Below are 9,802 nucleotides of genomic sequence, written 5' to 3'. Positions count from 1 at the left end.
GCTTCAGATCAGCTCAGCTCTGGCCATTCATTGCAGCCATTTCAGGAGTGAACCAGCAGATGGAGAACCTCTCTCTCTCTCTCTTTCTCTCTCTCTCTCTCTTTCTCTCTGTAACTCTGCCTTTCAAATAAATAAATAAATCTTTAAAAAAAATAAAAAGATCTCCCCCCTCCCTCTGTAGGTCTCACTTTCAAATAAATAAATAAATCTTTAAAAATAAATAAATAAGGGGCCAACGCTTTTGTGTACTGGGTTAAGCCACCACCTGCAGTGCCAGAATCCCGTATGGGCACCAGTTCCATTTCTGGATGCTTCACTTCCAATCCAGCTCACTGCTAATGACCTGAGATGGTCCAAGTGCCTGGGCACCTGCACAGATGTGGGAAACCAGGAAGCAGCTCCTGGCTCCTGGCTTCAGCCTGGCCAAGCCCTGGCTATTGTGATCATTTGAGGAGTGAACCAGCAGATGGAAGATCTTTCTCCTTCTCTCCCTTTCTCTCTGTAACTCTGCCTTTCATATAAAATAAATAAATCTATGAATAAATAAATAGGGCCCAGTGTTGTGGCATAGCGGGTAAAGCCAAAGCCTTCAAGGCCCACAGCCTATATGAGAACCACTTCAAGTCCTGGCTGCTCCATTTCTGATCCAGCTCCCTGCTGATGGCTTAGGAAAAGCAACAGAAGATGGCTTAAGTGCCTGGGTCCCTGCACCCATGTGGGAGATCTGGAAGAAGCTCCTGGCTTCAGCCTGGCCCAGCCCTGGTTGTTGCAGCTATCTCGGGAGTGAACCAGAGGATGGAAGATATCTCAATCTCTTTATCTCTCCCTTTCTCCTTGTAGCTATGACTTTCAAATAAATAAATCTTTAGAAGATATATAAATAGGGGCCAGCGCTGTGGTGTAGTGGGTAAAGCCACTGCCTGCAGTGCCAGAATCACATATGTGTGCCAGTTCAAGTCCCAGCTGCTCTACTTCCATTCTAGCTCTCTGCTGTGGCCTGGGAAAGCAGTAGAAGATGGCCCAGATGCTTGGGCCTCTGCACCTTCATGGGAGACCCAGAGGAGGCTCCTGGCTCCTGGCTTCGGATCGGTGCAGCTCCGGCTGTTGCAGCCATTTGGAGAGTGAATCAGTGGGTGCAAGACCTGGTAGCCTTGGGATCCGCAAGGAGGGAAGGCCTACACTTCCAGGAATGGAGAGGCCCTACCCGCACTTGCGGGAAGAAAAGTCCTTGTCAAGGTCCCCACGGGTGCCTAAAGGTCAACCAATGAGGATCAGACCTGCCTCAACTTTCAACCCCCACTCCCTGTATCTATAAAAGGAGCCCTCCCAACCTCTGATGCGCAACTTCCCTGGCCCCCGCTCTTTTGGGACCAGGGAACCTCGCCTGGAAGTGGAATCCCAATAAAAGCCTGTAAATTAATTGATTCATCTGCCTGGGAAGATTCGTTATGTGCCGGACACCTTGCAAGACCTCTCTCTCTCTCTCTCTGTAACTCTACCTGTCAAATAAATAAATTAAAAATCTAAAAAAAAAAAAAAGATCTGAAGGGAAAGGGAATTTTATATGTCCTATGGGTGTATAAATTGATACAAATTCTGCAAAGAAATATTAAATATACAACAAAAACCCTAAAAAGGTGTATGCCCTTTAACATAGGAATTTTACTTCTAGCAATTTATCTTAAAGACTAATTGGACAAAAATATGTATGTAGAGATGCTCATTACAGCATTTTTTATTATATCCCCAAACTTGGAACAACCTATATGTCCCAAAACTGAAGGTTTTGTAAAATAAATGATGGTATAGCAATAAATGATGGACTACAGTGCCATAAATATTTTAGAAGTATATTTACTGACAGAGAGGAAATTTATGAGGCTAAAGGAATAAAAAGCATGTGTAAAATGGCATATAGGGGCTGGCACTGTGGTGTAGCAGGTAAAGCCGCTGCCTGAAGCACCAATAACCCATATGGGCACTGGTTTGAGTCCCAGCTGCTCCACTTCTGATCCAGCTCTCTGCTGTGGCCTGGGAAAGCAGTAGAACATGGCCCAAATCCTTGGGCCCCTGCACCCGCATGGGAGACCTGGAAGAAGCTTCTGGTTCCTGGCTTCAGGTCAGCTCCGCTCCAATCATTGCAGCCATCTGGGGAGTGAACCAGCAGATGGAAACCTCTCTCTCTGTCTCTCTGCCTCCTCCTCTCTGTAGCTCTGCCTTTCAAATAAATAAATAAATCTTTTAAAAAATGGCATATATAAAAGCATGATTTTTGAAAAAAAAACTTTAAACTGTATATGCATAGAGCATATGTTAATAGTGTTTAAATGCTATGTGCAGCAAAATGTTAATAGTGTTATCTTTAGTGATACAACTTTGGGTGATCTTTATTTCCTCCTTTAATTTCACCAGTTTATTCCTGTTTTGAAAATACTACCTGTAAAATCAGCCCCAATCAGAAATCCTGAGTTATCTCTTCAATGAGCCCTCAGCCTTTTGCTATCTCCCTGACTAAATGAACAAAATGAGAGAGGCTGAAACCTGTTATCACCAATTAGTAGTCATTAACCCTCTCACCCCTAGCATAGCCTCTGTCATTTGCATAATAAAGCAATGACTCTAAATCCGCTGTCCAGGGATGTGCCGCCACTTTAATGCATATATGAGTGTTCTCATTCTAAGCTAGAGGAATGTGAAGCAGCACAACCCAAAGGAAGACATGTTCACACCTAAGGCAAGAAGTCAAAACCTTAGATGCTTATGAGCTTGCTTTCCATGCCTAAAAAGCTCATAGTAGTTTTTGCCACTGTGATCTATCATCAGTCAAAACAGCATCGATGTCATTTGCCTCTGTCATTTTGGAAGTGGGTGAAAATTTAACTTTGAATAGGAAAAATTCTTACCCTGTATACATAGGTCTATAGCTAACAGTTATTATTCATATTGAGAGCTAGCCAAGGACAAATAGACAATCCATTTATTTCTCTATGTTCTAATAGATTAATGTGTTTCATTAAATTAGCCAAAGGCTGGCAAATTTTCTATTAAGAAAAACCGAGACCAAGGAAACAGGTGATCATTTTTTGATATAAAAACAGCAGCTCCCGGGCAGGAGTTTGGCCTAGTGGTTAAGACACCTGTTAGGGACCCTGCAGCTCATATCAGAGTATCTGGGTTCAATTTGGCTCCAGTTCCTGATTCTAACTTCTTGTTAATGCACACCCTGGGAGTTGCCCCTCCCCCACGATTGTGGTCTCTTGGGGAATGAATCAGAAGACGTGTGCATTTTTAATAGTCTCTCTGACTATCAAATAAATAAATATATTAAAACCAGCGGCTCATATTAACTTCAACATTTTTTTAAAAAGTTGAAACAACTCTACTAGTCTTATAACAATATTAAAATACATTTTTGAAAGGCAATGACCAACATAAAGTCACTGTCATTTTTCAAAAGTAGAATATTCATATGTATTTTTTAAGATTTATTTATTTAATTGAAAGGCAGAGTTACAAAGAGGCAGAGAGAGAGAGAGAGAGAGAGAGAGAGGAAGAGAGAGAGAAGTGTCTTTCATCTGCTAATTCACTCCCCAGATGGCCACAATGGCCGGAGCTATGCCAATCCAAAGCCAGGAGCCAGGAGATTCTTCAGGGTCTCCCACACAGGTGCAGGGTCCAAGGACTTGAACCATCTTCTACTGTTTTCCCAGGCCATAGCAGAGAGCTGGATTAGAAGTGGAGCAGCCAGAATTCTATTGGCACTTAAATGGGATGCCTGCCCAGCAGGCGATGGCTTTACCCACTATGCCACAGTGCTGGACCCATATTCATATATTTTAAAAGAAAGAATAAATTTAAGGTACCACAGGTAATTTTTAGGAGAAAAGGAGTCTAAATTTCAATTGGGAAGAAACAATAAGTGATTTTTGTCTTCTTCTTAGCTAACAAAATCCCACAAACTTTTCATTTCTGAATGGCAGCACTTAACCAGGTCAAAACAATATATATTTTAAAAGACTTTGGAAATGTCTTGATTAATTTATTCATTTGGGAAGATTTTCATGGATGACTCATTACTATTTTCCTACATTACCATTGATTATCTCTCAAAGACAAGTATTGGCTGAATGATACTTGTCCTTGTAGAACATTGAAGGGAAGGTTTCATTCTTTCAGAGCTATTAATTCCCACTGAGAACCAACTCCTTTGATGGTACTAAATAAATAATAAGAATAAATTTATAACATCCCGTGTCTGATTCAGCAGGCAGCTTAATGAGTCGTAAGGTAATGGTAAGTGCTTCGAGAGTAGAAAGGCCGATACACTATTCAATCATATTGTATAAGGCCGCCACAAAACACACCAAACACCAGAGTTAGAGGAAAGGTTTATTGTCGGGGGAGGGAAGCCAGGGGGAGAGGACGAGAGGGTGAGAGAGGAGGAGAGGGTAGGAGAGAGAGAGATCAAGAAAGAGCGCACCCGTTCAGGAACAAGTCCTGTTAAACTTTTGCTAGGGGGCAGGCGGTCAGGGAAGTAGGAGCAACAAATCCCATTAGGGTGGGGCTGGAGCTGACACCTGTGGTTAGGCCATGGGGTCACCTGGCTTCCCCAGCAATGGTGGGGGGCCGCTAGAGTCTAGGATGATGATCTGTCACACCACAGATAAGACTGCACCATTTTACTAACAGTATGGAGCGTAACATTATTCTATTGGAGATTAACATTATAATTTCTGATTTTATTTCACTTTGATCTCTCTTACATTACCCACCTGTATTCCATGCAGGCAACCAGGGTTTAAGGAAATATAGAAATAAGCAAGAATTCCATGGGGCTCAGAAATATTTAGGGAGTGGTCTTTTCTATTGTAGATGTTTAGCAGAGTCTTGTTGCATTAAATTGAAAACAGTGAACTAGTATTTAAAGGAGGCATCTGTTAAGTAAAGAACCAAGCTCAGAAGCGTCAGGGTACTGGGGTTCCTGTCTAAGGCCTCTTTTCAGTATATGGGGCCCCTGACTGGAGCTCAATCTTCTTGCCTGATGATGGCTAACGAGCTGCAATTTTCCTGGAGTATTTGAAAGTATGCTGAGAAATAAACACCTGTACCTAAAAATGTCTAATTAGAGTGGCCTGTGCCACAGTGCAGGAATCCCATTCTATAAACCCTCACTCTATGAGAAGTCCAAGCACATACATTGCAAAAACCAAATTCCCTCCCAAGGAAGATAAAACAATCACCTTCAAATATCAGTGCACCTTGACTAATGGCACACTTTGTTCACAATGCTTTTAGGGAAAAAATAATTTAGTTCAGAACTAACCCATCTTGAGCTAGAGAAATTTTTTGAAGGTTTATTTTTATTTATTTGAAAGGCAGTTACAAAAAGAGGGAAAGAGAGAGAGGTGGGGGGTGGAATTTTCATCCATTGGTTCACTTCCCAGATGGCTGCAATGGAGACAGGAACTCCTCCCATGTGGGTGCAGGGGCCCAAGCACTCTGATGCTTTCCCAGGCACATTAGCAGGGAGCTGGATCTGAAGTGGAGCAGCCGGAACTCAAGCCAGTGCTCCTAGGGGATGCCAGCAAGGCGCAGGCAGCAGTGTAATCCGCTGCCCCACTGCCCCAGCCCCCCAGGGAAATTTACATTTTAAACTGAACATATCAAAGATCCTCATCTACAGGCATCTAAGTTCCCAAGGGCTAAGGCAGTGGAAACAAAATAAACAAAAGGATTTCAGTAATGACAGCCTACCAGTGTTTTTCCTTTGCAATGGCATCAAAGATTTATTTCATCAAACTGAGTTGGAGATGTCATACAAATCCATTCTGATTTCACTCCTGGTAGGTCTATTGAGGGCTGGTTCTTCAAGGCTTTGCAACCAGACAAAGCTTTGTCTCCCCTGAGGCAAGAGCCCACTTCCTCCTTTCTGAGGGCTGATTGTAATTTATCATTGACTCTCACCTACCTGACTGCCAAGAAACTTAGACCCAAGGTTGAAACTCAGTCAGAGTATCCCTGTGAGCCATGACAGCGAGGACATATCCCTCGTCCCTTTTTCTATAGCCTCCTTTTCTCTTTTATTAACCTTGTTGCTAAGTCATTTTTCATACATCATTGCAAATTCTTTTGGGAAAGGTGGAGTGCAAATAAACACAAGTACAACACGAGAATCACATAAAAATTAAAGTCTATATCCCAAGAACAAATCCTTCACCTCTAAGCAAGGATATTAAAATTAAAAGTGAACTTGCTTGGAAGTGAACAGCATGATATCAGCAAAATTTAGACAAGTAGTAATTTGTTTATTAGATGCTTCATCAAGTGTCTCGATCCATTTTGCTTTATTAATCTCTTGGGGGAAATTGAGACCTCTCTGAACACTCAGAGCGCTCAGCTGAATTAAATATTTTGTAAAAACACATGTTAACTAATTTTTAGGTGAACGTGTACCTTCAAAGCAGAACTGAAATTTTATACAACCAGAGACTCTGGATGGTTTAGGGCAATGTTCACACTGCTGTAGCCTACCCAACCTGTGTAAAGACTCAAATGCAATTGACGATTATTTTCTGTTCCCCTGCAATCCGAGGGGGAATTCCCAGCCAGCAGGCAGATCTTCATCCTGTGGTGCCGCAGGACCCGGTTCTGCCCGTCTTTGAACTCACCATCCCAGAGGGCATTCAGCTAGTAGAAGGGAAAGGGGACGCAGAGCACTGTCCTGGAAGTTCCAATGCATCCGGCCCACTCCCAGGCCACTGCGAGGACCAGGCGAGCACAGGCTGGAGGGTGAGGGGGTTAGGCGGGCCGGCTCACGAGCTGGAGTGCACGGATGGCTACTTTCCAGCAATGGCTCCAGCCAAGAGGGCATATCCATGTTTGTGAACAGCTTGCCCTCCCTGGGACGAGTTCAACGCCTTCACACAACTCCAAACTCCAGCCTCTCTGCAAGGGCAAACAAACACAGAGTGATGATTTGGCAGTGAGACTGATCCAAGACAGACAGCGGAGAGCCGGTGTGAAAGGCACCACGACAGATCCCGGAAGTTTCGCCAGGGGCTGAAGAGAGGAGCAGACACCAGCCCTGGGATAGCTGATGTTCTCCCTCCATGCTGTGGAGTTCCTGGGAACCAGGTAAATTAGATACTTTAGGACAGACCAAACCTCATCTTCTCATCCACGTAAGCTCTTTGCTCAATGAATTACCAAATGTTGTGAAATAAAGTTACAAAACAGAAAACTGCCTTTGTCAGTCATATCTTCCGATCTTTATTCAGGAAATACAGTCATCAGCTGGGTTCTGGGGCCGGCTCAGCCACTAAATACCCCTCTGACTTTAGACAAGCAAGTTTACCTCTCCAGTGCTCCGGTCAGCAGGGGTGGGTGCTGGGCACAGTGGTTAAGTTTTCACTTGAGATACCTGATCCCCAAATCAGAGTGCTTGCTTAGAGTCCTGGCTCCTTCGCTTCCAATACAGCTTTCTTGTAACGCAACCCTGGGAGGCAGCAGATGATGCCTCCAGCACTTGGGTGCCTGCCATCCCCTGGGGAGACCTGGTTTTGGCCTGGCCCAGACCTGGCTGGGGAGTGACCCAGCAAATGGCGGTTCTCTCCTTGTCTCTGTCTCTGTGCCTTTCAAATAAAATGAAAAAAAGAAAGTTTTTTTTAAGATTCTCTTAAACAAATAAATAAAAACCCAGCGTGGGTGTTTAGCCTAGCAGTTAAGACACCTGTGTCCCATATTCGAGCACCTGGGTTTGATCCCCAGCTCAGCTCCTTACCCCAGTTCCCTGAGCATGCGATGGTGATGGAACACAGCAGTGCTCAAGTAATTGGATTCCTGGCTTCTGGCTTCTGGCTTCTGGCTTCTGGCTTCTGGCTCCAGCCCTGGCCCAGCCCTGTGCTGGGGAGTGAACCAGCAGATAAGAGCTCTCTCTCTTTCTCTCTTCCTCCCTTCCTCCCCTTCTCTCTGCCTCTCAAATAGATAAATAACTAAGTAAGTTTTTTTTTTTTTAAGTCAAAGGATTGGGCCAGATGATTGCAAATATTCAACAAAGATCCAACAGAAAAACTCAGTGATCTGAGTGGCAATATAAAGCTAATTCAACCTGAACACATTTTTAATCTAATAAATTATATTCAAGTATCAGCAGTAAACCAAGTTACTGCAAGAAATGCTTCAATTGATTGAATTGTGAGCAAGTAATGGTTTGACAAATACAAATATTGCCTACAGTGGGGTTATTCTTTCCATATATCAGAGTTCATTTAACCAAGTGCCTAATTTACTGCTATAAAATAAGAATTTAAATAGGCCTTTACCTCTTTACAACCAAGACATTGCATTTAATTGAATCACAGGAAACTTCACACACAGCTTCTTAACCTAGTTATCTGAAAGGAGAGTGTGCTGGGGTTAATTAATCAAAATATTGTGTGATAAAAGTAAATACTAGTCTTCATCTACTGAGTGTTTTCCTGGCCAGTTAGAATGCCATTAAGTAAACAGCTGCATGTCAGCAGAGTGAAGCAAATCATGTAGTTATCCACACGGCAACTCCCCTCAGCAGTGCCCGAGCCAGGGAGCAGCCACATCAGGGAAGTGCTCCCCCTAGCCACCCCCCACTACCACTGGAAGCCTGGGAGAGTCCCTGGTTGGGCACCACCCTAGTCACCCCCCCCAGCAACTTCCAGAACTCGAGTGTCCATTGCATCTGCATCTCCCCTGCAAGTAGCCCCCAAAGGAATGACACAACACCAAACACTAGGTTTAAGAACTGAATAGTAGAATATCTGTCTTTTGCTTCCAGAAACAAGTAGGCAGCATGAGGGAGAGGCAGAGGTGAGAGGAAGAAGCTCAGAAAAGTCTCACAGACAACGAGATATTTATTTAAGTATTATTCTTTAGTTTTCTTTTTCTAAATTTTTTTACAATTATTTTGAAAGGGCTACAGAGAGAGAGAAGGAGAGACAGAGATCCTCCATCACACCCACTGGTTCACTCCCCAGATGGCCACAATGGCCTGGACTGAGCCAGGCCGGAGCCAGGAGCCAGGGGCTTCTTCCAGTTCTCCTACATGGGTGGCAGGTGCCCCAGGTACTTGGCGCATCTTCTGCTGCTTTCCCAGGTTCATTAGCAGGGAGTTGGATCAGAAGTGGAGCAGCTGGGACTAAAACCAGCATCCACTGAAGCGCCAGGTTTACCTGCTACACACAGATAATGAGACATTTAAGCAGACTTTTCAAAGACAAGAGGAATGGGGCCAGTGCTATGGCATAGTAGGCTGTCCCCACCTGTGAGCTGGCATCCCATATGGGCACCAGTTTGAGTCCCAGCTGCTCTACTTCCCATCCAGCTCTCTGCTGATGGTCTGGGAAAGCAGTGGAAGATGGCCCAAGTGCTTGGGCCCCTGCAACCATGTAGGAGACCTAGAAGAAGCTCCTGGCTCCTGGCTTCGGCTTTGGCTTCAGCTTTGGCTTCAAGCTCAGCTCCAACCATTGAAGCCATTTGAGGAGTGAACCAGCAGATGGAAGATATGTCGTCCGTCTGTAATCTTGTCTCTCAAATAAATAAAATCTTTTAAAAAAGAAAAAGGGACAAGGAGATGTGCAAGGAGCAATCAGTTTCTAAAATGCATGCATTAGAGAAATTAACCAGGACCGCGTCCTTGGAGGATCTAGAACAGGGGCTAAAGAGTTTGGGCTTTATCCTATGGGTGACAGAAAGTTCATGGAGAATTTTAAGCCTCAAATTAACACACACACACACACACAAACACCTTGCATTTTGCTAGGATTGTTTT

At 44.0% G+C, this 9,802-nt stretch overlaps 1 long non-coding RNA gene across 2 annotated transcripts; it reads right to left on the bottom strand.

The window, feature by feature from the left end:
- Positions 1-5,013: 5,013 nt before the first annotated feature.
- LOC149127182 (uncharacterized) lies at positions 5,014-9,139 on the bottom strand. Of its 2 annotated transcripts, XR_016233320.1 has the most exons (5): positions 8,994-9,139; positions 8,322-8,393; positions 7,781-7,902; positions 7,355-7,631; positions 5,387-6,945 (listed from the first exon to the last, which is right to left on the bottom strand). It is a non-coding gene; the product is annotated as an uncharacterized LOC149127182 (long non-coding RNA). The 2 variants fall into 2 exon arrangements; XR_016233321.1 differs by lacking the exon at positions 7,355-7,631 and having other exon boundaries at positions 5,014-6,945.
- Between the last annotated feature and the right edge of the window lie 663 nt (positions 9,140-9,802).

The sequence above is a fragment of the Oryctolagus cuniculus genome, chromosome 4, assembly GCF_051225735.1.
Source record: "Oryctolagus cuniculus isolate XC-2025 breed Fujian yellow rabbit chromosome 4, ASM5122573v1, whole genome shotgun sequence".
Lineage (NCBI taxonomy): Eukaryota > Metazoa > Chordata > Mammalia > Lagomorpha > Leporidae > Oryctolagus > Oryctolagus cuniculus.
The sequence above is the reverse complement of the archived record's forward strand: the minus strand, read 5'-3'. Positions and strand labels throughout refer to the sequence as shown.